We start from the raw sequence: 27610 nt of genomic DNA on the forward strand, positions 1-27610 counted from the left end.
CATTCATATATCTTTATGTACATATTCTTTATCCCCTTACACTTGTGTCTATAAGGTAGTAGTTTTGGAATTGTTAGCTAGATTACTTGTTGGTTATTACTGCATTGTCGGAACTAGAAGCACAAGCATTTCGCTACACTCGCATTAACATCTGCTAACCATGTGAATGTGACAAATAACATTTGACAAATAAAATTTGATTTGATTTGATTTGTGTATCTGTCATTGGTATGGGTTGCATTTTGTTTGTTCTGTTAAACAGGTGTTTTCACGGGACTGTTTTCCCGCACGTTAGTTTAGTCAGAGGAGTGTTTTCCTCCGTGTTCGACTGGACTGCGTTCCTGTTTTTTTGTGGCTGCTGTTGTGGTCTTGTGCCTGTTCTGTTGATGGACTTGTAATAAAACGCCCTTCTTAAAATTCTTACTCTCCTGCGCCTGACTCCACACCCACCTCTCCTAGGGAAAATCTGACAGATGCATATTTTGTGCTTTTGTAGAATGATCAACTGAAATGTAATTGGTTTGGACATTGCTGTTTAAATGTAATATTCTCTAGAGAGGGAAAGGTGGATCTGGCAGCTGGGTCTAAATGAGTCCTGTAATACTGGAGTATTCATCTTCACTGGAACCAACAACTTGTGAGACAGACGAGTGGATCAGTCACCTCTATAGAGAGGAGAGGAGAGGAGACGAGAAGAAGAGAGGAGAAGAGAAGAGAAGAGAGGAGAAGAGAAGAGAGGAGAGGAGAGGAGAGGAGAGGAGAGGAGAGGAGAGGAGAGGAGAGGAGAGGATCAGTCACCTCTATTCATACACTAGAGAGAGGAGAGTAGAAGAGAGGAGAGGATCAGTCACCTCTATTCATACACTAGAGAGAGGAGAGGAGAGGAGAGGAGAGGAGAGGAGAGGAGAGGAGAGGAGAGGAGAGGAGAGGAGAGGAGAGGAGAGGAGAGGAGAGGAGAGGAGAGGTGAAGAGAGGAGAGGAGAGGAAAAGAGAGGGGGGGAAAGGATAGGTGAAGAGAGGAGAGGAGGGTAGAGGTGGAGAGAGGAGAGGAGAGGAAAAGAGAGGAGAGGAGGGAAAGGTGAAGAGAGGAGAGTAGTGTAGAGGTGAGGTGAAGAGAGGAGAGGAAAAGAGAGGGGGGGAAAGGATAGGTGAAGAGAGGAGAGGAGGGTAGAGGTGAAGAGAGGAGAGGAGAGGAGAGGAAAAGAGAGGAGAGGAGGGTAAGGTGAAGAGAGGAGAGGAGGGTAGAGGTGAGGTGAGGTGAAGAGAGGAGGGTAGAGGAGATGTGAAGAGAGGAGAGGAGAGGAGGGTAGAGGAGAGGAGAGGAGAGGAGAGTAGAGGAGAGGAGAGGAGAGTTGAGAGGAGAAGAGAGGAGAGGTGAAGAGAGGAGAGGTGAAGAGAGGAGGGTAGAGGTGAAGAGAGGAGAGGTGAATAGAGGAGAGGTGAAGAGAGGAGAGGAGAGGTGAAGAGAGGAGAGGAGAGGTGAAGAGAGGAGAGGAGGGTAGAGGAGAGGAGAGGTGAAGAGAGGAGGGTAGAGGAGAGGTGAAGAGAGGAGAGGAGGGTAGAGGAGAGGAGAGGAGAGGAGAGGAGAATAGAGGAAAGGATGGTAGAGGTGAAGAGAGGAGAGGTGAAGAGAGGAGGGTAGAGGTGAAGAGAGGAGAGGTGAAGAGAGGAGAGGAGAGGAGAGGAGAGTTGAAGAGAGGAGATAAGAGGTGAGGAGAGGAGAGGAGAGTTGAAGAGAGGAGAGGTGAAGAGAGGAGAGGAGAGGAGAGGAGAGGAGAGTTGAGGAGAGGAGAGGTGAAGAGAGGAGAGGAGAGGTGAAGAGAGGAGAGGAGAGGAGAGGAGAGGAGAGGAGAGGAGAGGAGAGGAGAGGAGAGGAGAGGAGAGGAGAGGAGGGTAGAGGTGAAAAGAGGAGAGGAGAGGTGAAGAGAGGAGAGGACAGGAAAAGAGAGGGGAGGAAAGGAGATGTGAAGAGAGGAGAGGAGGGTAGAGGTGAAGAGAGGAGAGGAGAGGAAAAGAGAGGAGAGGAGGGTAGAGGTGAAGAGAGGAGAGGAGGGTAGAGGAGAGGAGAGGTGAAGAGAGGAGGGTAAAGGAGAGGTGAAGAGAGGAGAGGAGGGTAGAGGAGAGGAGAGATGAGGAGATGAGAGGAGGGTAGAGGTGAAAAGAGGAGAGGAGAGGTGAAGAGAGGAGAGGAGAGGAAAAGAGAGGAGAGGTGAAGAGAGGAGAGGAGGGTAGAGGTGAAGAGAGGAGAGGAGGGTAGAAGTGAGGTGAAGAGAGGAGAGGAGGGTAGAGGAGAGGAGAGGTGAAGAGAGGAAGGTAGAGGAGAGGTGAAGAGAGGGGAGGAGGGGAGAGGAGAGGAGAGGAGAGGAAAGGAAAGGAGGGTAGAGGTGAAGAGAGGAGAGGTGAAGAGAGGAGGGTAGAGGTGAAGAGAGGAGAGGTGAAGAGAGGAGAGGTGAAGAGAGGAGAGGAGAGGTGAAGAGTGGAGAGGAGGGTAGAGGTGAAGAGAGGAGAGGAGGGTAGAGGAGAGGAGAGGCGAAGAGAGGAGAGGAGAGGTGAAGATAGGAGAGGAGGGTAGAGGTGAAGAGAGGAGAGGTGAAGAGTGGAGAGGAGAGGAAAAGAGAGGGGAGGATGGTAGAGGTGAAGAGAGGAGAGGAGAGGTGAAGAGAGGAGAGGAGAGGTGAAGAGAGGAGAGGAGGAGGGGTTGAGCGGGGAGAGAGGAGGAGAGGGGAAGCGAGGGGGAGAGGTGAAGAAATGGGAGGAGAGGGGGAGAAAAGTAAGAAAGGGGGAGAGGGGAAGGGGGAGATGAGAGGGGAAGAGATGAAGAGACGGGAGGGGAGTGGTGAAGATATGAGGAGAGGGGAGGAGAGGGGGAGGTGAAGAGAGGGGGAGAGATGAGGAGGAAAGGGGGAGAGGTGAAGAGAGTGGAGGAGAGGGGGAGAGATGAGGAGGAAAGGGGGAGAGGTGAAGAGAGGGGAGGAGAGGGGGAGAGATGAAGAGAGGAGGAGAGGGGAGGAGAGGGGAGGAGAGGGGGAGAAGTGAATAGGGGAGGAGAGGGGGAGAGGTGAAGAGAGGGGAGGAGAGATGAAGAGAGGGGAGGAGGAGAGGTGAAGAGAGGAGAGGTGGAGAGGTGAAGAGAGGAGTGGAGAGGCGGAGAGAGGAGGGGGGAGAGGTGAAGAGAGGGGAGGGGGAGAGGTGAAGAGAGGAGAGGTGGAGAGGTGAAGAGAGGAGAGGAGAGGGGGAGAGAGAAGAGGGGGAGAGGTGAAGAGAGGGGGAGAGCTGAAAAGAGGGGAGGAGAGGAGAGGTGAAGAGAGGAGAGGAAATGTGGAGGAGGAGTGGGGAGGATAGCCACGGACATGCTCATGAATATTATAATTACGGCGCTAGCTATATTCCATCACTACTTTGCCACTTGGCTTGGCTTTTCTACATTCATTGACATGCCACTGGCATATGACCCAGTACTCCACCACATCACAGAGCAGAGCAGAGGAGGGAGGGAGAGGAGGGACGTGGGAGGGCTGAGGACTTGGCACAATGAATTAAACATTAACCCTTTGTCTGTCTGCACTAAAAAGTCATTAAATTATCCCACTTCCAGCAGATCTGATTCCAGGACAGATTTATTCAAGCTTTAATTGTCTCTGTGATATTCAAGCTGAGAGGATCTCTGACTAGCACCAGCTGTTTGCTCTGACATAATGAGGTTAGGACTGGATAGTGCTAGATCGAGCTGGGTGGAGCAGTGGTTCAACAGGGAGGAGGGAAGAGGAGGAGGCACCTGAGTGGTTCATTAATCAATCAATCAAATGTCTTTACAAAACCCTTTTTACATCAGCCGATGTCACAAAGTGCTGTACAGAAACCTCGCCTAAAACCCCAAACAGCAAGCAATGCAGATGTAGAAGCATGGTGGCTAGGAAAAACTCCCTCGAAAGGCTAGAACCTAGGAAGAAACCTAGAGTGGAACCAGGCTCTAAGAGGTGGCCAGTCCAGAATATGGCCAAGATATTCTAACGTTCATAGATGACCAGCCGAGTCAGACAATAATAATCACAGTGGTTGCAGAGGGTGAAACAGGTCAGCACCTCAGTAGTAAATGTCAGTTGGCTTTTCACAGCCGATCATTCAGAGTATGAGACAGCAGGTGCGGTAGAGAGAGATTCCAAAAGTGCAGGTCAGGGACAGGTAGCATGTTCAGTGAACAGGTCAGGGTTCCATAGTCGGAGGCAGAACAGTTGAAACTGGAGCATCAGCACAACCAGGTGGACTGGGAACAACATGGAGTCATCAGGCCAGGTAGTCCTGAGGCATGGTCCTAGGGTTAAGGTCCTCGGACAGAAGAGAGAGAAAGAAAGAAAGAGAGAGATAGAGAAGGAGTAAGAGAAAGAGAGAATTAGAGGGAGCATACTTAAATTCACACAGGACACCGGATAAGACAGGAGAAATACTCTAGATATTACAGACTGACCCTAGCCCCCCGACACATAAACTGCTGCAGCATAAATACTGGAGACTGAGACTGGAAGGGTCGGGTCACACTGGGGCCCTGTCCGACGATAACCCCGGACAGGACCAAACAGGCAGGATATAACCCCACCCACTTTGCCAAAGCACAGCCCCCTTCACCACTAGGGGGATATCTTCAACCACCAACCTACTACCCTGAGACAAGGCCGAGTATACCTAATAGGGCACACTGCCTCATTACTAACAGCATAACTCTCATTCATAGGGACATGAATGGTCACACTGCTTGGTCCTGTTATGGTGGGATATTCTGTCACGTTCGTGAGGAGAGATGGACCAAGACGCAGCGGATGTTGAGTTCCACATATTTATTATAAAGTGAAAGTTAGCAAGAATAAAACAATAAATCAATAAACTAACAACGTGGTACACATGCACAAAACACTAAATAATATCCCACAAACACAGGTGGGTAAAATGCTACCAAATATGAACCCCAATTAGAGACAACGATTACCAGCTGCCTCTAATTGGTAATCATACAAATCACCAACATAGAAAAATAAACTAGAACACCACATAGAAATAATAAACTAGAATACCCCGAGTCACGCCCTGCCCTACTACACCATAGAGAAACAATGGCCCTCTATGGTCAGGGCATGACCACACTATTGTGAAGGAAGCAGAGAGGAGAGGAGAGCACAATACTGTGAAGGAAGCAGAGGAGAGGAGAGCACACTATTGTGAAGGAAGCAGAGAGGAGAGGAGAGAGCACACTATTGTGAAGGAAGCAGAGGAGAGGAGAGCACACTATTGTGAAGGAAGCAGATAGGAGAGGAGAACACACTATTGTGAAGGAAGTAGATAGGAGAGGAGAGCACACTATTGTGAAGGATGCAGAGAGGAGAGAGCACACTATTGTGAAGGAAGCAGAGAGGAGAGGAGAGCACACTATTGTGAAGGATGCAGAGAGGAGAGAACACACTATTGTGAAGGAAGCAGAGGAGAGGAGAGCACACTATTGTGAAGGAAGCAGATAGGAGAGGAGAACACACTATTGTGAATGAAGCAGAGAGGAGAGGAGAGCACACTATTGTGAAGGAAGCAGATAGGAGAGGAGAGCACACTATTGTGAAGGAAGCAGTGTACGTATGATATATAACCAATAAACTTAGATTTTATTTGATATAAATTATTTTTATTGAAGCTTTATTTAACTAGGTTTATAACAAATAAGTATGGCCCCATTGCAAGGCTTCCTTATCTAGCTAAGATTGTTGAATCCTTGTTAAATGTCCAACTACTCATAAACCTTTGAATGCCATCTACCATAGTGCTCTTCGTTTGGTTACAGGCCACAGATTTGATCCTCATCACTGCATCCTGTACCAAAAGGTTAGCTGGACATCACTAAAGACCCATAGATGTCTACGTTACTCCCTTTTTGTTTACATAAACTTTCGTCTGATTAGGTGGGACTTGTGAAGCCAAAGTCCAGATTTTAAATCTTCATTATACTTCTTATTCGATGGGACTTGTGAAGCCAAAGTCCAGATTTTAAATCTTCATTATAGTTCTTATTCGATGGGACTTGTGAAGCCAAAGTCCAGATTTTAAATCTTCATTATAGTTCTTATTCGATGGGACTTGCAAAGCCAAACTCCAGACTTTAAATCGTTATCATACTTACTATGATTCTTCTGCACACTGCTCCTCTTACTCCGTTTAAGCTAGAAACACCATTCCAACGTTAAAATGTGCAGACTGGTCTGGAATAGTGTGCTGAAGTAAAACTTTTTGAGATACATATATATATATATATATATATATCAGAAGTTTACACACACTTAGGTTAGAGTCATTAAAACACATTTTTCATGTATTGTTGACACACTGTAGTTTTGGCAAGTTGGTTAGGACATCTACTTTGTGAATGACTGTCACGCTCTGACCTTAGATATCTCTGTTTTCTTTATATTTTGGTTAGGTCAGGGTGTGACGAGGGTGGGTATGCTAGTTTTTGTATTGTCTAGGGTTTTTGTATGTCTAGGGGTTTTGTAGGTCTAGATATTTGTATGTCTATGGTGGCCTGATATGGTTCCCAATCAGAGGCAGCTGTTTATCGTTGTCTCTGATTGGGGATCATATTTAGGTAGCCATTTTCCCTTTTGTGTTTGTGGAATCATGTCTATATGTAGTTGCCTGTCAGCACACATTTGTATAGCAAAAAATTTGATAATATTACTCCAGTGCTAGCCTCCCTACACTGGCTTCCTGTCAAAGCAAGGGCTGATTTCAAGGTTTTACTGCTAACCTACAAAGCATTACATGGACTTGCTCCTACCTATCTCTCTGATTTGGTCCCTGCCGTACATACCTACACGTACGCTACGGTCACAAGACGCAGGCCTCCTAATTGTCCCTAGAATTTCTAAGCAAACAGCTGGAGGCAGGGCTTTCTCCTATAGAGCTCAATTTTTATGGAACGGTCTGCCTACCCATGTCAGAGACGCAAACTCGGTCTCAACCTTTAAGTCTTTACTGAAGACTCATCTCTTCAGTGAGTCATATGATTGAGTGTAGTCTGGCCCAGGAGCTGGAAGGTGAACGGAAAGGCTCTTGAGCAACGAACCGCCCTTGCTGTCTCTGCCTGGCCGGTTCCCCTCTTTCCACTGGGACCCATCATTGGATACATAGAGTGTTGAGGTAGAGGGGACCCATTACTGGAGATATAGAGGGTTGATATAGAGGGGACCATCAAATGATATATAGAGGTTTGATAGAGAGGGGACCCATCACTGGAGATATAGAGGGTTGATATAGAGGGGACCCATTTCTGGAGACATAGAGGGTTGATATAGAGGGGACCCATCACTGGAGACATAGAGGGTTGATATAGACGGGACCCATCACTGGATATATAGAGAGTTGATATAGAGGGGACCCATCACTGGATATATAGAGAGTTGATATAGAGGGGACCCATTTCTGGAGACATAGAGGGTTGATATAGAGGGGACCCATCACTGGAGACTTAGAGGGTTGATATAGAGGGGACCCATCACTGCATATATAGAGGGTTGATATAGAGGGGACCCATCACTGGAGACTTAGAGGGTTGATATAGAGGGTTGATATAGAGGGGACCCATCACTGGAGACTTAGAGGGTTGATATAGAGGGGACCATCACTGGATATATAGAGGGTTGATATAGAGGGTTGATATAGAGGGGACCCATCACTGGATATATAGAGGGTTGATATAGAGGGTTGATATAGAGGGGACCCATCACTGGAGACTTAGAGGGTTGATATAGAGGGGACCATCACTGGATATATAGAGGGTTGATATAGAGGGTTGATATAGAGGGGACCCATCACTGGAGACTTAGAGGGTTGATATAGAGGGGACCCATCACTGGATATATAGAGGGTTGATATAGAGGGGACCCATCACTGGAGACATAGAGGGTTGATATAGAGGGGACCCATCACTGGGGCAGTATTGAACTAAGCAGCTCATTATATTCTGTGATGGTGTTAAGCCACATGTATATTTCAGATATGGTACTTATAGCGTTATGAGGGTCTGATCGCTTAGATCCATCACACTGTAAGCTGATTGGCCTGATGCCTTAGGGATCCCTGAACTCTGCAAGCCGATTGGTTTACAGTAAGATGCTCTGCTGTTTTCTGCTCTGCTGTGGGATTCACACTGATATGATCCAGATCATTGCCAATGCTCCACCTCACTGATTGGTTGTTGTGGTATTTGTAAGCTGCTCAGGGCTGAACATGTTCCTTGTTGGACGTGCTGGATTTGCAGCTAGTGAAAGCCATGCATGTTAGAGAGGTTTAGAGGTAGGACAACTGGAGAAAGATCTAAAAGTATCCAGAGTTCTACAAAACAATGAGTGTGGAAAGTACAGCTGGAAACATCAAAACATTTGTTGGTTAACGTCTGTAAATCATTTCTTCTGTCAATGCAGGCTTGTTTTTGGGATGCCTGTCCAACCATCTCTGAACCATTCTGCTGTGGTAATCCCATGATGCTTTGTGATGTCCTATTCAGTAACATGTTGTCATTCATAGGAAACAATAACTGCAAATATAAACATGGTTTGAACAGAACATCGAGTAGTGAACAACCTGACTGGCCAACACACTCTCGCCAACACACTGTCAGTGACCTTACTGTAAAACGGCTCCCAAATGATTTTACACACACACACACACACACACAAACACACACTCACTGCGAGACAGGAACAGGGGATGGTTGCTCTGGTCTGCTGTACTGTCAAACAGAAATACGTTTCTTATTTCTCCTTCGGCAGGAGGCTGATGTGATCAGTGGTGACAGGCTGCTCCCTGTCCAACACACACGCGCGCACGCACACGCACACGCACACACACACAGCTGGTCTGTTCTGCTACAAGAATAATCTTCCCTGTGTTAAGGCGGTCACAGCGAACTGCTCTGATTGTACAAGAAGCTTTCAGCCTACTTCTGAGATGTAACATACTGTACTGTCAGTCAAACTCTAGATAGAACGTGTTACATGTGAGTAACAAGCCTAAATCCCTCAATGTTGCAGAGCCTCTCTCCTATCCAACGCACAAAGGAAAGCAATACAGTTGCAATAGTGACTGGTTCTATTTACTAATACTGTGATAACAACATATGATGCCCTCTAGGTAAAGACTAATACTGAGATAACAACATATGCTGCTCTCTAGGTAAAGACTAATACTGAGATAACAACCTATGATGCTCTCTAGGTAAAGACTAATACTGAGATAACAACCTATGATGCTCTCTAGATAAATACTGAGATAACAACATATGATGCTCTCTAGGTAAAGACTAATACTGAGATAACAACATATGATGCTCTCTAGGTAAAGACTAATACTGAGATAACAACATATGATGCTCTCTAGGTAAAGACTAATACTGAGATAACAACATATGCTGCTCACAAGGTAAACAGATGGTGGTTTAATTGTGTTCACTTTGCTCAGATCAGTTACTACTAACAGTTAATCTGATATCCAGTGGTGGAAAAAGTACCCAATTGTCATACTTGAGTAAAAGTAAAGATACCCTAATAGAAATTAACTAAAGTAAAAGTGAAAGTCACCCAGTAAAATATTACTTGAGTAAAAGTCTAAAATTATTTGGTGTAAAATATACTTAAGTATCAAAAGTAAATGTAAGTGTTATAATAAACACATGTATCAAAAGTTAAAGTAAAAGTGTACATCATTTCTAATTCCTTATTTTAAGCAAGCCAGATGGCACCATTTTCTTGATTTTTAAATATATGGATAGCCAGGGACACACTCCAACACACAGACATAATTTAGAAATGAAGCAAGTGTGTTTAGTGAGTCCGCCAGATCAGAGGCAGTAGGGATGACCAAGGATTTTCTCTTGACAAGTGTGTGAATTGGACCATTTTCCTGTCCTGTTAAGAATTTCAAAACGTAACTAAAACTTTTGGCTGTCAGGAAAAAATGATGGAGTAAAAAAGTCATTATTTTCTTTAGGAATGTAGTGATGTAAAAGCAAAAGTTGTCAAAAATATAAATAGTAAAGTACAGATACCCCAAAAACGTACTTAAGTAGTACTTTCAAGTATTTTTACTGAAGTACTTTACACCACTGCTGATATCCTCATGTAATATTAGATAGTGGAATCAGCAGCCCCAGATACCCTAGGCAAGGGTCAGCTGTGCAGCTGCTGAATATTCTCATCTCCTCCCGTTGTTCCATCTGTGGAAGGAAGAGGTCACTGTTGATTTACTTAACAACCAAACTAGGCTTCCCATTTGGGAATTTATGGTTTAGAACCATCTGAAACACAAAAGAGGGGAGATATTTGCCAAGTCATCTAATTAAATGTAAAGATGGACCTTTTTTCTATTATTACACTCAAAAATAATCTATGAATCTATGTCCTTTGAGTCAAATATAGAAACAATTATGTTATGAATATGAATTGTTGTGATATGACTAGATAAAGTCTGTCTGTCTCTGTGTCTGTGTCTGTCACACTGTCTTTGAAAGAGGAGGATTGCCAGACTGAACTACAGTGGTATAGCAGGGGTGAGTACTGAATAATAACTACAGTAGTCTAGCAGGGGTGAGTACTGAATAATAACTACAGTAGTCTAGCAGGGGTGAGTACTGAATAATAACTACAGTAGTCTAGCAGGGGTGAGTACTGAATAATAACTACAGTAGTCTAGCAGGGGTGAGTACTGAATAATAACTACAGTAGTCTAGCAGGGGTGAGTACTGAATAATAACTACAGTAGTCTAGCAGGGTTAAGTACTGAATAATAACTACAGTAGTCTAGCAGGGGTGAGTACTGAATAATAACTGCAGTGGTCTAGCAGGGGTGAGTACTGAATAATAACTACAGTAGTCTAGCAGGGGTGAGTACTGAATAATAACTACAGTAGTCTAGCAGGGGTGAGTACTGAATAATAACTACAGTAGTCTAGCAGGGTTAAGTACTGAATAATACCTACAGTAGTCTAGCAGGGGTGAGTACTGAATAATAACTACAGTAGTCTAGCAGGGGTGAGTACTGAATAATAACTACAGTAGTCTAGCAGGGGTGAGTACTGAATTATAACTTCAGTAGTCTAGCAGGGGTGAGTACTGAATAATAACTACAGTAGTCTAGCAGGGGTGAGTACTGAATAATAACTACAGTAGTCTAGCAGGGGTGAGTACTGAATAATAACTGTACCAGGGGTAAGTACTGAAGAATACCTGTACCAGGGGTGAGTACTGAATAATACCTGTACCAGGGGTAAGTACTGAATAATAACTGTACCAGGGGTGAGTACTGAATAATACCTGTACCAGGGGTAAGTACTGAATAATACCTGTACCAGGGGTAAGAACTGAAGAATACATGTACCAGGGGTGAGTACTGAATAATACCTGTACCAGGGGTAAGAACTGTAGAGTATCTAGTGGTAAGTACTGAAGAATACCTGTACCAGGGGTAGGTACTGAATAATACCTGTACCAGGGGTAAGTACTGAATAATACATGTACCAGGGGTAAGTACTGAAGAATACCTGTACCAGGGGTGAGTACTGAATAATACCTGTACAAGGGGTAAGAACTGAAGAGTATCTAGTGGTAAGTACTGAAGAATACCTGTACCAGGGTGAGTACTGAAGATTATCTAGTGGTAAGTACTGAAGAATACCTGTACCAGGGTGAGTACTGAAGAGTATCTAGTGGTAAGTACTGAAGAATACCTGTACCAGGGGTAGGTACTGAATAATACCTGTACCAGGGTGAGTACTGAAGAGTATCTAGTGGTAAGTACTGTAGAATACATGTACCAGGGGTAGGTTCTGAATAATACATGTACCAGGGTGAGTACTGAAGAGTATCTAGTGGTAAGTACTGAATAATACCTGTACCAGGGGTAAGTACTGAATAATACCTGTACCAGGGTGAGTGCTGAATAATACCTGTACCAGGGTGAGTACTGAAGAATACATGTACCAGGTTGAGTACTGAAGAGTATCTAGTGGTAAGTACTGAATAATACCTGTACAATGGGTAAGTACTGAATAATACCTGTACCAGGGTGAGTACTGAAGAATACCTGTACCAGGGGTGAGTACTGAAGAATACCTGTACCAGGGGTAAGTACTGAAGAATACATGTACCAGGGGTAAGAACTGAAGAGTATCTAGTGGTAAGTACTGAAGAATACCTGTACCAGGGTGAGTACTGAATAATACCTGTACCAGGGTAAGTACTGAAGAATACCTGTACCAGGGTGAGTAATGAAGAACGCATGTACCAGGTTGAGTACTGAAGAGTATCTAGTGGTAAGTACTGAATAATACCTGTACAATGGGTAAGTACTGAATAATACCTGTACCAGGGTGAGTACTGAAGAATACCTGTGCCAGGGGTAAGTACTGAAGAATACCTGTACCAGGGGTAAGAACTGAAGAGTAACTAGTGGTAAGTACTGAAGAATACCTGTACCAGGGTGAGTACTGAATAATACATGTACCAGGGTAAGTACTGAAGAATACCTGTACCAGGGTGAGTACTGAAGAATACCTGTACCAGGGGTAAGTACTGAAGAATACCTATACCAGGGTGAGTACTGAATAATATCTAGTGGTAAGTACTGAAGAATACCTGTACCAGGGGTAGGTACTGACGAATACCTGTACCAGGGTAAGTACTGAAGAATACCTGTACCATGGGTAAGTACTGAAGAATACCTATACCAGGGTGAGTACTGAATAATATCTGTACCAGAGTGAGTACTGAATAATACCTGTACCAGGGGTAATTACTGAAGAATACCTGTTCCAACGGTAAGTACTGAAGAATACCTGTACCAGGGGTAAGTACTGAATAATACCTGTACCAGGGTGAGTACTGAAGAATACCTGTACCAGGGGTAAGTACTGAAGAATACATGTACAAGGGTGAGTCCTGAAGAGTATCTAGTGGTAAGTACTGAATAATACCTGTACCAGGGTTAAGTACTGAAGAGTATCTAGTGGTAAGTACTGAAGAAGACCTGTACCAGGGGTAAGTACTGAAGAGTATCTAGTGGTAAGTACTGAAGAATACCTGTACCAGGGGTAAGTACTGAATAATACCTGTACTAGGGTGAGTACTGAAGAATACCTGTACCAGGGGTAAGTACTGAAGAATACAAATGACTAAAAATGACTAAACAAGAATAGGACAAAAGCCTATCGTCCAGCTACGTATATAGAAAGTGAAGTCACAGCTATTTGTAGGAGAGCATGAATAATACTAGGTCTAGATGTTTAGTAGGAGAGCATGGATAATACTAGGTCTAGATGTTTAGCAGGAGAGCATGATTAATACTAGGTCTAGATGTTTAGTAGGAGAGCATGGATAATACTAGGTCTAGATGTTTAGCAGGAGAGCATGGATACAATCAGATGAACTTTTTAGAAATGACTGCACTTTGTACATAGTCCCCCCATTTTAGAGCACCAAAAGTATTGGGACAAATTCACTTATATTTGTATTGAAATAGTCAGAAATGAAGAATTTGTTCCCATATTAATATCACACAATGACTGCAACAAGCTTGTGACTGACTCTTCAAATGTTGTGCCATTTTGAAGTCACTTTACAGTAAATCAAAATAGAATGTTTCTAAACACCTCTTCTTTAAAGGGATTGTTACCATGACTACGGAGAGTCCTGAACGAATCGTGAACATTGATGAGTGAGAAAGTTACAGAAGTACGAGAAGCACAAGTACGCCCCAAGTCATGCTAACCTGTCACCACTACAGTACCAGGGGAGGTTATACTTTTTGGGGAGGAGGGGCATGATATTTAGAGGTGTTTAGAAACATATTATATTCTTATATACAATAAAAGTGACTCCAAAATAAAGAAAAAAACATTATTTACCATTTAATCTCTAAAACGGGTCACCTGACATGGATGAAAATACTGTAACCTCAAATTAAAACTGTCATTCTGCACTTTAACCTCATAGTCAGTGTATAATTTCAATTCCAACGTGCTGGAGTACAGAGCCAAAACAGCAGAAAATGTGTTTATAATGATTACTAGTTACAGTTATTGATCGACAGTGGTGCCATTATCAGTGATGTCAATTATTGATCATTAATCATTGATGTGGTAGAAAAACAAATGATGTTGTGTTTCTTTCAGTGAAGCTATTGTAGATACACTATGGAGAGGCTATTAGACTGGGACTGGGGCTGGAACCAGCTAACTCAACACATGGATACCCACTAGTAACCCACTGAGTGGTAGAAATAAGGGCAGAAGAGGAGCAGCAGACCCTGACTGTCTGAGAAGGGGATAGGGGGAGGAGGGGAGGAGCGGGAGCCATGCAGGGGAACATGTGGCACTACCAACTCAACTGTCTAATCTGGGCATGGTTGTCATTGTGTTGGAGGTGTGTTAAGTTTGGCTAGCATGTCCAAAAGCCAGGAGATCACTGAGTCAATTTACACATTGTGAATGGATGATTGTGAAAAAAACAAGTAGCAGGTCTCCCCTCAGCCCATAGGCCCTGCTGCCTGACTGGCTGACTGGCTGGTTGACTGGTTGGCTGACTGGCTGGTTGACTGACTGGCTGGTTCACTGGCTGGCTGGCTGTTTGGCTGACTGGCTGGCTGGCTGGTTGACTGACTGGTTGACTGACTGGCTGGTTGACTGCTGGCTGACTGGCTGGTTGACTGGCTGGCTGGTTGACTGGCTGGTTGGCTGACTGGCTGGTTGGTTTGTTGGTTGGTTGGTTGGCTGACTGGCTGGCTGGCTGGCTGGCTGACTGCATCTCCTCCCTGTTTTGGCATCTAGCCCATCAGTAGCTCCTCTCCTCTCCTAAAGTCTTATTTCCATGACCTGTGGAAACCAACACACAGCTAGATCCCTCCATCCCAGTGGATGTTTTTAGACCTGAGCTCTGGTTCATTATCTGTTTCAGTGAATGACAGTGAGTCTGCAGAGCACCGTCACTCTGTTTCTCTCTCTGTCTCCACGCTCCCTGCACATCTACACAATCACACATGTGTAACGGTTTTCTTGATGAGAAGGAGAGTCGGACCAAAATGCGGCGTGTCTATTGCAATCCATGTTTAATGAAGTAACACACTAAACACAAACACTACCAAAACAATAAACTTAACGAAAACCGAAACAGCCTATACTTGTGTAACCTAACACAGAACAATGACATCAGGACACTAAGGACAATCACCCACGACAAACTCAAAGAATATGGCTGCCTAAATATGGTTCCCAATCAGAGACAACGATAAACACCTGCCTCTGATTGAGAACCACTTCAGACAGCCATAGACTTAGCTAGAACACCCCACTAGCTACAATCCCCATACATACACACCACATACACAAACCCATGCCACACCCTGGCCTGACCAAATAAATAAAGATAAACACAAAATACTTTGACCAGGGTGTGACAGAACCCCCCCCCCTAAGGTGCGGACTCCCGAACGCACCTCAAAACAATAGGGAGGGTCCGGGTGGGCGTCTGTCCATGGTGGCGGCTCCGGCGCGGGACGTGGACCCCACTCAATCAATGTCTTAGTCCCTTCTCCTCGCGTCCCTGGATAGTCCACCCTCGCCGCCGACCATGGCCTAGTAGTCCTCACCCAGAACCCCACTGGACTGAGGAGCAGATCGGGACTGAGGGGCAGCTCGGGACTGAGGCAGCTCGGGACTGAGGGGAAGCTCAGGAGTGAGAGGAAGCTCAGGAGTGAGAGGAAGCTCAGGAGTGAGAGGAAGCTCAGGAGTGAAAGGAAGCTCAGGCAGGTTGATGAATCTACCAGATCCTGGCTGACTGGCAGATCCTGGCTGACTGGCAGATCTGGAAGAGTCTGGTCGACTGGCAGATCTGGAAGAGTCTGGTCGACTGGCAGATCTGGAAGAGTCTGGTCGACTGGCAGATCTGGAAGAGTCTGGTCGACTGGCAGATCTGGAAGAGTCTGGTCGACTGGCAGCTCTGGCTGCTCCATGCTGACTGGCTGCTCCATGCTGACTGGCAGCTCTGGCTGCTCCATGCTGACTGGCTGCTCCATGCTGACTGGCAGCTCTGGCTGCTCCATGCTGACTGGCTGCTCCATGCTGACTGGCAGCTCTGGCTGCTCCATGCTGACTGGCTGCTCTGGCTGCTCCATGCTGACTGGCTGCTCCATGCTGACTGGCGGCCCTGGCTGCTCCATGCTGACTGGCGGCCCTGGCTGCTCCATGCTGACTGGCGGCCCTGGCTGCTCCATACTGACTGGCGGCCCTGGCTGCTCCATGCTAACTGGCAGCTCTGGCGGCTCCTTGCAGACTGGCAGCTCTGGCGGCTCCTTGCAGACTGGCAGCTTTGGCGGCATCCTGCAGACAGGCAGCTCTGGCGGCTCCTTGCAGACTGGCAGCTCCTTGCAGACTGGCAGCTCTATGCAGACTGGCAGCTCCTTGCAGACTGGCAGCTCCTTGCAGACTAGCAGCTCTATGCTAACTGGCAGCTCTATGCTAACTGGCAGCTCTATGCTAACTGGCAGTTCTGAACAGGCGGGAGACTCCGGCAGCGCTGTAGAGAAGGAAGGCTCTAACAGCGCTAAACAGGCGGGAGACTCCGACAGCGCTGGAGAGGAGGAGGACTCCGACAGCGCTGGACAGGCGAGGCGCACTGTAGGCCTGATGCGTGGTGCTGGCACTGGTGGTACTGGGCCGAGGACACGCACAGGAAGCCTGGTGCGGGGAGCTGCTACCGGAGGGCTGGGGTGTGGAGGTGGCACAGGATGGGTTAGACCGTGAAGGCGTACTGGAGATCTTGAGAGCGGTGCTGGCACAGGACGTGCAAGGCTAGGGAGGTGCACAGGAGGCCTGGTACGTGAGACTGGCACCATCTTCACCAGCCGACTAACACGCACCTCAGGACGAGTATGGAGCGCTGACCCAGGTGCCATCAAATCCCCGACACGCTCCGTCGGGCGAATTCCATGTTTAAAACACCAACACAGCAACTCCCTCATTTCTCTCTCCTCCAATTTCCCCATTAACTCCTTCACAGTCTCTGTTTCGCTCACCTCCAACACCGGCTCTGGTTCTGGTCTCCTCCTTGGCTCCTCACGATAAACAGGGAGAGTTGGCTCAGGTCTGGCTCCTGACTCTGCCACACTCTCCCTGAGCCCCCCCCCAAGAAATTTTTGGGGCTGACTATGTGGCCTCCGTCCGCGCCGCCTTGCTTGCTTCGCAAACTCCATTCTCCTATATCCTTCCGCGCACTGCTCCATCGAATCCCAGGCGGGCTCCGGCACTCTCCCTGGGTCGACCGCCCACCTGTCTGTCTCCTCCCAAGAAGTATAGTCCATACTGTACTCCACTTTGGGCTGTTCCTGCCTGTTGACACGCTGCTTGGTCCCTTTGTGGTGGGTGATTCTGTAACGGTTTTCTTGATGAGAAGGAGAGTCGGACCAAAATGCGGCGTGTCTATTGCAATCCATGTTTAATGAAGTAACACACTAAACACAAACACTACCAAAACAATAAACTTAACGAAAACCGAAACAGCCTATACTTGTGTAACCTAACACAGAACAATGACATCAGGACACTAAGGACAAGCACCCACGACAAACTCAAAGAATATGGCTGCCTAAATATGGTTCCCAATCAGAGACAACGATAAACACCTGCCTCTGATTGAGAACCACTTCAGACAGCCATAGACTTAGCTAGAACACCCCACTAGCTACAATCCCCATACATACACACCACATACACAAACCCATGCCACACCCTGGCCTGACCAAATAAATAAAGATAAACACAAAATACTTTGACCAGGGTGTGACAACATGAGTGTCAGACTGCTTTGATGCCCTTTTATTGTCAACTTCTTTAGTTCAAATAACCAGTGTGAGGATTATGAAGAGATGGACTTAACTGTAGAGAGAGGGAGAGAAAGAGAGAGATCGGTGACAAACAGACAGACAGAGCACTGACTTCTCCTGTTCAGCGTTCTTAAGATGACATGGCAAGTTATTTAGGGGGTAATGCTGTGACCCTATCCTGGCGAGGAGGTTATTAACTTGGCTAAGTGGGTTCTGACTGGGTGGGTTCTGACTGTGTTGTGGTTGAAGTATCTGAACTGTCTTAACTTGGCTGGGTGGGTTCTGACTGGGTGGTGGTTGAAGTATATGAGCTGTCTTAACTTGGCTGGGTGGGTTCTGACTGTGTGGTGGTTGAAGTATCTGAGCTGTCTTACCTTGGCTGGGTGGGTTCTGACTGGGTGGTGGTTGAAGTATCTGAGCTGTCTTAACTTGGCTGGGTGGGTTCTGACTGGGTGGGTTCTGACTGGGTGGTGGTTGAAGTATCTGAGCTGTCTTAACTTGGCTGGGTGGGTTCTGACTGGGTGGGTTCTGACTGGGTGATGGTTGAAGTATCTGAACTGTCTTAACTTGGCTGGGTGGGTTCTGACTGGGTGGGTTCTGACTGGGTGGTGGTTGAAGTATCTGAGCTGTCTTAACTTGGCTCGGTGGGTTCTGACTGGGTGGGTTCTGACTGGGTGATGGTTGAAGTATCTGAGCTGTCTTAACTTGGCTGGGTGGGTTCTGACTGGGTGGGTTTTGACTGGGTGGCGGTTGAAGTATCTGAGCTGTCTTAACTTGGCTGGGTGGGTTCTGACTGGGTGGTGGTTGAAGTATCTGAACTGTCTTAACTTGGCTGGGTGGGTTCTGACTGGGTGGTGGTTGAAGTATCTGAACTGTCATAACTTGGCTGGATGGGTTCTGACTGTGTGGTGGTTGAAGTATCTGAGCTGTCTTACCTTGGCTGGGTGGGTTCTGACTGGGTGGTGGTTGAAGTATCTGAACTGTCTTAACTTGGCTGGGTGGATTCTGACTGGGTGGTGGTTGAAGTATCTGAGCTGTCTTAACTTGGCTGGGTGGATTCTGACTGGGTGGTGGTTGAAGTATCTGAGCTGTCTTAACTTGGCTGGGTGGGTTCTGACTGTGTGGTGATTGAAGTATCTGAGCTGTCTTAACTTGGCTGGGTGGGTTCTGACTGAGTGGTGGTTGAAGTATCTGAACTGTCTTAACTTGGCTGGGTGGGTTCTGACTGGGTGGTGGTTGAAGTATCTGAGCTGTCTTAACTTGGCTGGGTGGGTTCTGACTGGGTGGGTTCTGACTGTGTGGTGGTTGAAGTATCTGAGCTGTCTTAACTTGGCTGGGTGGATTCTGACTGGGTGGTGGTTGAAGTATCTGAGCTGTCTTAACTTGGCTGGGTGGGTTCTGACTGGGTGGGTTCTGACTGGGTGGTGGTTGAAGTATCTGAACTGTCTTAACTTGGCTGGGAGCCAGTGGAGTGTGCGGAGGAGCAGGGGGACATGGGAGTACTTTGGAAAGTTTAAAACCAGGCGGGCTGGAGCGTTCTGGATAAGTTGCAGGGGTTTCACTTCACAAGCGGCCTGTCCAGCCAGCAGCGAGTTGCAATAGTCCAGACGAGAGAGGACAAGTGCCTGGATTAGGACCTGCGCCGCTTCCTGTGTGAAGTAGGGTCATACTCTACGGATGTCGCAGAGAATTAACCTGCAGGAGCGGGTCACTGCTTTGATCTTTGCAGAGAACGACAGGGTGTTGCCCAGGGTCACGCAAAGGTTCTTTGCACTCTCATATGTTCGTTCAACTAGATATTTTTTTGATGGCTGTGGAACTAGCCTTTAACATACAATGTTTTCCACGTACATATTTCACACATGTTGACATAAATGATTACATTGTGCATGTTAATTTATACTCTAATTCATATTCAACATATTCTCACCTAGGATTTGAACTCACAACCTCCTGGTTCACAGCATTGCAATCTTCCTGGTACGCCACAAGGTTCTGATAGTCTGGTCAGTTAGTTACCTCCCCCACCACAAGGTCATGATAGTCTGGTCAGTTAGTTACCTCCCCCACCACAAGGTCATGATAGCCTGGTCAGTTAGTTACCTCCCCCACCACAAGGTTCTGATAGTCTGGTCAGTTAGTTACCTCCCCCACCACGTTCTGATAGTCTGGTCAGTTAGTTACCTCCCCCACCACAAGGTTCTGATAGTCTGGTCAGTTAGTTACCTCCCCCACCACAAGGTTCTGATAGTCTGGTCAGTTAGTTACCTCCCCCACCACAAGGTCATGATAGTCTGTCCAATGTGTCTGTGTAAATCTTATCTGTACATAACCCATGTTATATCTCTTTAGGAGACATAGTAAACAGTAAACAGAACAGTGAACTCAAATAATCCACTCTGCATCCCACTGTGTGAACGCACATGGACTTGAGGGGACAACATGCCTACACTTGTATACTGTTACAGAGGTATACATATCAAACCCCTACCCATACAGTGGAGGGGAGACAACAACACATTAGCTGTATTTTCAGGCAGGTAGGTTGCCAGCCAGGCAGGCAGTCAGTTAGGCAGGCAAGCAGTTAGGCAGGCAGTCAGGCATCTAGATAGGCAGACAGTCAGGCAGACAGGCAGTCAGGCAGGCAGGCAGGCAGACAGACAGACAGACAGACAGACAGACAGACAGACAGACAGACAGACAGACAGGCAGGCAGGCAGTCAGGCAGACAAGCAGTCAGGCAGCCAGGCAGGCAGGTAGTCAATCAGGCAGGCAGGCCGTTAGGCAGGCAGGGAGTCAGGCAGGCAGGTAGTCAATCAGGCAGGCAGGTAGTCAGGCAGGCAGGCACAGTTAGGCAGTCAGTCAGGCATCTAGTTAAGCAGGCAGGCAGGCATCCAGGCAGTTTGGGAGGCAGGCAGTTAGGCAGGCAGCCAGGCTGGTAGGTAGGTAGTCAGTCAGGCTCACAGGTAGTCATTCAGCCAGGCAGCCAGACAGGCAGTTTGGGAGGCAGGCAGTTGTGCAGACAGTCAGACTGCCAGTCAGGCAGGGAGGTTGTCAGGCAGGCACTGATGCATGGAGTCATTCTAGGTTGCGTTCCAAATAGCAGCCTATTCCCTTTGAAGTGCCCTATGGGCCCTGGTCAGAAGTAGTGCCCTATGGGCCCTGGTCAGAAGTAGTGCCCTATGTGCCCTGGTCAGAAGTAGTGTCCTATGGGCCCTGGTCAGAAGTAGTGCCCTATGGGCCCTGGTCAGAAGTAGTGCCCTATGTGCCCTGGTCAGAAGTAGTGCCCTATGGCCCTGGTCAGAAGTCGTGCCTTGTGGGCCTTGGTCAGAAGTAGTGCCAGGTGGGCTCTGGTCAGAAGTGGTGCCCTATGGTCCCTGGTCAGCAGTAGTTCACTACATAGGGAATAGGGTACCATTTGAGACAAAGTCTCCTGATGGACTGGGGCATAGTGCAGTCATCCTGGTGTTGTCCTCTCTGAGGGAAGAAGTGCTATGAAGCAGACATAATGAGTATTGGAGAGACTCAAAGACCTGCTCTAATGACTACCAACATTCATGTGCTTCTCTTCAGTGTGGAATTGAATGGGAACAAAATCAATAGCATTCAATGAAAACTAATTGTGAGGGGAATTGTTCGTCATAGGACAGATAGGAGGAGGTTCAGCTAAGCGCAGGTTGGGAGCGTACCGCTCTCTCGGAGGAAGAACAGATTTAGAGTGAATGAAAAGCAGTTGAATAAAATACAATGCTGCTGTTTAATTTAAGGTTAGAGAAAGAACACTTCTCTCTGTGTGTTACCAAGATCATGAGGATTTAAATGTTACAGAACACTTCTCTCTCTGTGTAACCATGATCATGAGGATTTAAATGTTACAGAACACTTCTCTCTCTGTGTGTAACCATGATCAGTAGGATTTAAATGTTACAGAACACTTATCTCTCTGTGTAACCATGATCAGTAGGATTTAAATGTTACAGAACACTTCTCTCTCTGTGTGTAACCATGATCAGTAGGATTTAAATGTTACAGAACACTTCTCTCTCTGTGTAACCTTGATCAGTAGGATTTAAATGTTACAGAACACTTCTCTCTGTGTAACCATGATCAGTAGGATTTAAATGTTACAGAACACTTCTCTCTCTGTGTAACCATGATCAGTAGGATTTAAATGCTACAGAACACTTCTCTCTGTGTAACCATGATCAGTAGAATTTAAATGCTACAGAACACTTCTCTCTCTGTGTGTAACCATGATCAGTAGGATTTAAATGTTACAGAACACTTCTCTCTCTGTGTAACCATGATCAGTAGGATTTAAATATTACAGAACACTTCTCTCTCTGTGTAACCATGATCAGTAGGATTTTTAGAAGAATAGAAAAACATCAGACTTTTGGGAAACTTTTTCAACTATGTTTTTGGAATTACTTGTAAAGTATTACTTGTAAAGAAAATGTAAAATATAGAATTGAAAATGGATCGATTGTAATACATGTGTTTGACAATGAAGAGAAATGTGTAAATGTCCCTTCATTTGCCAAAGTGATTATTTCTGTTAAACTGGATAAACTTGTTACAGATGAAAACCAACACATTTTAGCAGTGTTAGCCCGAGGTCCTAATGTTGAAATACACAACACATCTACCTGAATATTAGCAGTGTTAGCCCGAGGTCCTAATGTTGAAATACACAACACATCTACCTGAATATTAGCAGTGTTAGCCCGAGGTCCTAATGTTGAAATACACAACATATCTACCTGAATATTAGCAGTGTTAGCCCGAGGTCCTAATGTTGAAATACACAACATATCTACCTGAATATTAGCAGTGTTAGCCCTAGGTCCTAATGTTGAAATACACAACATATCTACCTGAATATTAGCAGTGTTAGCCCTAGGTCCTAATGTTGAAATACACAACATATCTACCTGAATATTAGCTGTGTTAGCCCTAGGTCCTAATGTTGAAATACACAACACATCTACCTGAATATTAGCTGTGTTAGCCCGAGGTCCTAATGTTGAAATACACAACACATCTACCTGAATATTATCAGTGTTAGCCCGAGGTCCTAATGTTGAAATACACAACATATCTACCTGAATATTAGCAGTGTTAGCCCGAGGTCCTAATGTTGAAATACACAACATATCTACCTGAATATTAGCAGTGTTAGCCCTAGGTCCTAATGTTGAAATACACAACACATCTACCTGAATATTAGCAGTGTTAGCCCGAGGTCCTAATGTTGAAATACACAACACATCTACCTGAATATTAGCAGTGTTAGCCCTAGGTCCTAATGTTGAATACACAACACATCTACCTGAATATTAGCAGTGTTAGCCCGAGGTCCTAATGTTGAAATACACAACACATCTACCTGAATATTAGCTGTGTTAGCCCTAGGTCCTAATGTTGAAATACACAACATATCTACCTGAATATTAGCAGTGTTAGCCCTAGGTCCTAATGTTGAAATACACAACATATCTACCTGAATATTAGCTGTGTTAGCCCTAGGTCCTAATGTTGAATACACAACACATCTACCTGAATATTAGCAGTGTTAGCCCTAGGTCCTAATGTTGAAATACACAACACATCTACCTGAATATTAGCAGTGTTAGCCCTAGGTCCTAATGTTGAAATACACAACACATCTACCTGAATATTAGCAGTGTTAGCCCGAGGTCCTAATGTTGAAATACACAACACATCTACCTGAATATTAGCTGTGTTAGCCCTAGGTCCTAATGTTGAAATACACAACACATCTACCTGAATATTAGCAGTGTTAGCCCGAGGTCCTAATGTTGAAATACACAACACATCTACCTGAATATTAGCAGTGTTATCCCTAGGTCCTAATGTTGAAATACACAACACATCTACCTGAATATTAGCAGTGTTAGCCCGAGGTCCTAATGTTGAAATACACAACATATCTACCTGAATATTAGCAGTGTTAGCCCGAGGTCCTAATGTTGAAATACACAACATATCTACCTGAATATTAGCAGTGTTAGCCCGAGGTCCTAATGTTGAAATACACAACATATCTACCTGAATATTAGCAGTGTTAGCCCTAGGTCCTAATGTTGAAATACACAACACATCTACCTGAATATTAGCAGTGTTAGCCCGAGGTCCTAATGTTGAAATACACAACATATCTACCTGAATATTAGCAGTGTTAGCCCGAGGTCCTAATGTTGAAATACACAACATATCTACCTGAATATTAGCAGCTTTAATTTATCAATGATCATTTTGTATAAGCTTTTGGCCCATGACTGACATACACATAATCTTGGTACAGTACCTACAGTACTCAAGTATTCATACCCCTTGACCTATTCCACATTGTAACACTCAATGAGTGAATGGGTGGGTGATCGCAGGGCGATCCTGGATGGAGGCGATGGAACTCTCTCAACATAGATGGATCCAGAATATCCCCCACCGGGACCCAGCACCTCTCCTCCGGACCTTACCCCTCCCAGTCAACGAGGTACTGTAGGCCCCTCACCCGGCGTCTCGAGTCAAGAATAGCTCGTATCGTGTACGCCGGGGACCCCTCGGTGTCCAGAGGGGGCAGATGGACCTCCGGAACCTCACCTTCCTGCATGGGACCAGCTACCACCGGCCTGAAGAGAGACACATGAAACGAGGGGTTAATGCGATAATACGAAGGAAGTAATAATCGATAACAAACCTTGTTTATTCTCCTCAGGACTTTAAATGGCCCTACACACTGTGGACCCAGCTTCTGGTAGGGCAAGCGGAGGGGCAGGTTTCGGGTCGAGAGCCAGACCCTGTCCCCCGGTGCAAACACGGGGGCCTCACTGCGGTGACGGTCAGCGCTCTTCTTCTGCCGTCCACTCGCCTGGCGTAATGTCTCCTGGACGGCTCTCCAGGTGTCCTTAGAGCACTGCACCCACTCCTCCACCGCAGGAGCCTCAGTCTGGCTCTGATGCCATGGTGCCAGGACCGGCTGGTACCCCAACACACACTCAATTGGTGACATGTTGGTAGAGGAGTGGCTTAGTGAGTTCTGGGCCATTTCTGCCCAGGGGATTTATCTCGCCCACTCCCCTGGCCAGTCCTGGCAATTCGACCGCAGAAACCTACCCACCTCCTGGTTCACTCTCTCCACTTGCCCATTACTCTCCGGGTGATACCCTGAGGTCAGGCTGACCGAGACCCCCAGACGTTCCATAAATGCCCTTCACACACGGGAGGTAAACTGGGGACCCCGATCAGAAACAATATCCTCGGGCACCCCGTAGTGCCGGAAGACATGGGTGAAAAGAGCCTCCGCAGTCTGCAGGGCCGTAGGGAGACGGGGCAACGGGATAAGACGGCAGGACTTAGAGAACCGATCCACAACGACCAAGATCGTTGTGTTCCCCTGAGGTCAGTAAGAAAATCCACCGATAGATGGGTCCACGGCCGTTTTGGAACGGGGAGGGGTTGTAACTTCCCTCGTGGCAGGTGCCTAGGAGCCTTACTCTGGGCGCACACCGAACGAGACGAGACATAGAATCGCACATCCCTCACCAAGGTGGGCCACCAGTACTTCCCCCTAAGACCTTGCACTGTCCTTGAAATACCCGGTTGACCCGACGAGGGTAGACTATGAGCCCATCGAATCAATTGATCACAAACAGCGAGCGGCACGTACCTACGACCCTCCGGACACTGTGGAGGCGCAGGTTCCTCCCTTAGCGCCCGCTCGATGTCCGCGTCCACCTCCCATACTACTGGTGCCACCAGCTTAGCCGCCGGAATGATGGGAGTAGGATCGATGGACCGGTCCTCAGTGTCATAGAGGCGGGACAGCGCGTCGGCCTTAGTGTTGAGGGAACCTGGTCGATACGAGATTGTAAAACGAAATCTGGTGAAATACATGGCCCACCTTGCCTGACGAGGATTCAGTCTCCTAGCTGATCGGATATACTCCAGGTTACGGTGGTCAGTCCAGATGAGGAAAGGGTACTTAGCCCCCTCAAGCCAGTGTCTCCACACCTTCAGGGCATTAACCATAGCCAACAACTCCCTGTCCCGAACATCATAATTCCGCTCCGCTGGCCCGAGCTTCTTCAAAAACAAAGCACAGGGGCGGAGCTTCGGTGGCGTACCTGAGTGCTGTGAGAGCACCGCTCCAACCCCAGCCTCAGATGCGTCCACCTCTACTATGAACGCCAAAGGGTCCGGATGCGCCAACACCAGCGCCTCAGTGAACAGCGCCTTCAACCTACGGAAAGCTCCGTCCGCCTCTGCTGACCACTGCAAACGCACCAGCCCCCCCTTCAGCAGTGAGGTAATAGGAGCTGCTACCTGACCAAAACCCCGGATAAACCTCCGGTAGTAATTGGCAAACCCTAAGAACCGCTACACCTCCTTTACCGTGGTCGGAGTCGGCCAATTACGCAAGGCCTTGACGCGGTCACCCTCCATTACCACCCCCGAGCTGGAAATGCGATAACCCAGGAAGGAAACGGCTCGTTTGGAAAACTCACATTTCTCCGCCTTTACGTACAGGTCATGCTCCAGCAGTCACCCAAGAACCTTGCGCACCAGAGACACATGCGCGGTGCGTGTAGCGGAGTAGATCAAAATATCGTCAATATACACCACCACACCCTGTCCGTGCAGGTCTCTGAGAATCTCGTCAACAAAGACGATGTACGGCATGTACGGCATGACAAGATAATCATAATGGCCAGATGTGGTACTAAACGCGGTTTTCCACTCATCTCCCTCCCGATTACGCACCAGATTATACACACTCCTGAGATCCAGCTTTGTGAAGAACTGCGCTCGGTGAAATGATTCCACTGCCGTAGCTTTGAGAGGTAGTGGGTAACTAAAACCCACCGTTATGGAATTGAGACCTCGATAATCAATACACGGACGCAAACCACCATCCTTTTTCTTCACAAAAAAGAAACTCGAGGAGACGGGTGACATGGAGGGCCGAATGTACCCCTGTCCCAGAGCCTCGGTGACATATGTTTCCATAGCCAACGTCGCCTCCTGGGATAAAGGATACACATGACTCCTGGGAAGTGCAGCGTTTACCTGGAGGTTTATCACGCAATCCCCCTGTCGATGGGGTGGTAATTGGGTCGCTTTCTTTTTACTGAAAGCGATAGCCAAATCGGCATACTCAGCGAGAATGCGCACGGTGGAAACCTGGTCTGGACTCTCCACAGTTGTCGCACTGATGGAAACTCCTACAAACCTGCCTGAACACTCATCAGACCACCCCTGGAGAGTTCCCTGTTTCAGGAACAGACTCATCCGCTCCTTATGATTCCTCTGCGTAATCATCTCCAACGGAATTGTGGCCTCCCTGACCAGCCCTGACCCTAATGGTCGACTATCTAAAGAGTGTACGGGAAAAGGGGTCTACCTTAACTAACGCAATCCTCAACCTCTGAGCAAGTCCGCGATCTATAAAGTTCCCAGCTGCGCCTGAATCGACTAGCGCCTTATGCTGGAAAGAGGGAAAAAAATTAAGGAAACAAATTAATAAAAACATGTGACCAACAGGAAACTCTGGAAGAGTGTGGTGCTGACTCACCTGGGGTAACCGAGGAGTGTTCTGCCTGCCCTCTCGACTCCCAGATGAACTCCTCCAGCACCGACCTGAAGTGTGCCCTCTCCGGCCACAACTGGTACAGGAGGAGCCTCC

General features: G+C 46.8%; 1 long non-coding RNA gene across 2 annotated transcripts in view; it reads right to left on the reverse strand.

Annotated features, from left to right (window-relative positions):
- Nucleotides 1–27610, reverse strand: part of LOC149984205 (uncharacterized) — a 98975-nt gene that overhangs the window by 25526 nt on the left and 45839 nt on the right. Inside the window, exon 3 of one of the 2 annotated variants that reach the window (XR_016491518.1) lies at nt 24158–24557. The exons of the other annotated variant lie outside the window; for it this stretch is intronic. This is a non-coding gene — a long non-coding RNA (uncharacterized LOC149984205). Of the gene's footprint in view, nt 1–24157; nt 24558–27610 lie in introns of those variants that run through there. 2 annotated transcript variants of the gene reach the window in all.

Source organism: Oncorhynchus mykiss, chromosome 3, assembly GCF_057628025.1.
Source record: "Oncorhynchus mykiss isolate SJ-2025 chromosome 3, ASM5762802v1, whole genome shotgun sequence".
Lineage (NCBI taxonomy): Eukaryota > Metazoa > Chordata > Actinopteri > Salmoniformes > Salmonidae > Oncorhynchus > Oncorhynchus mykiss.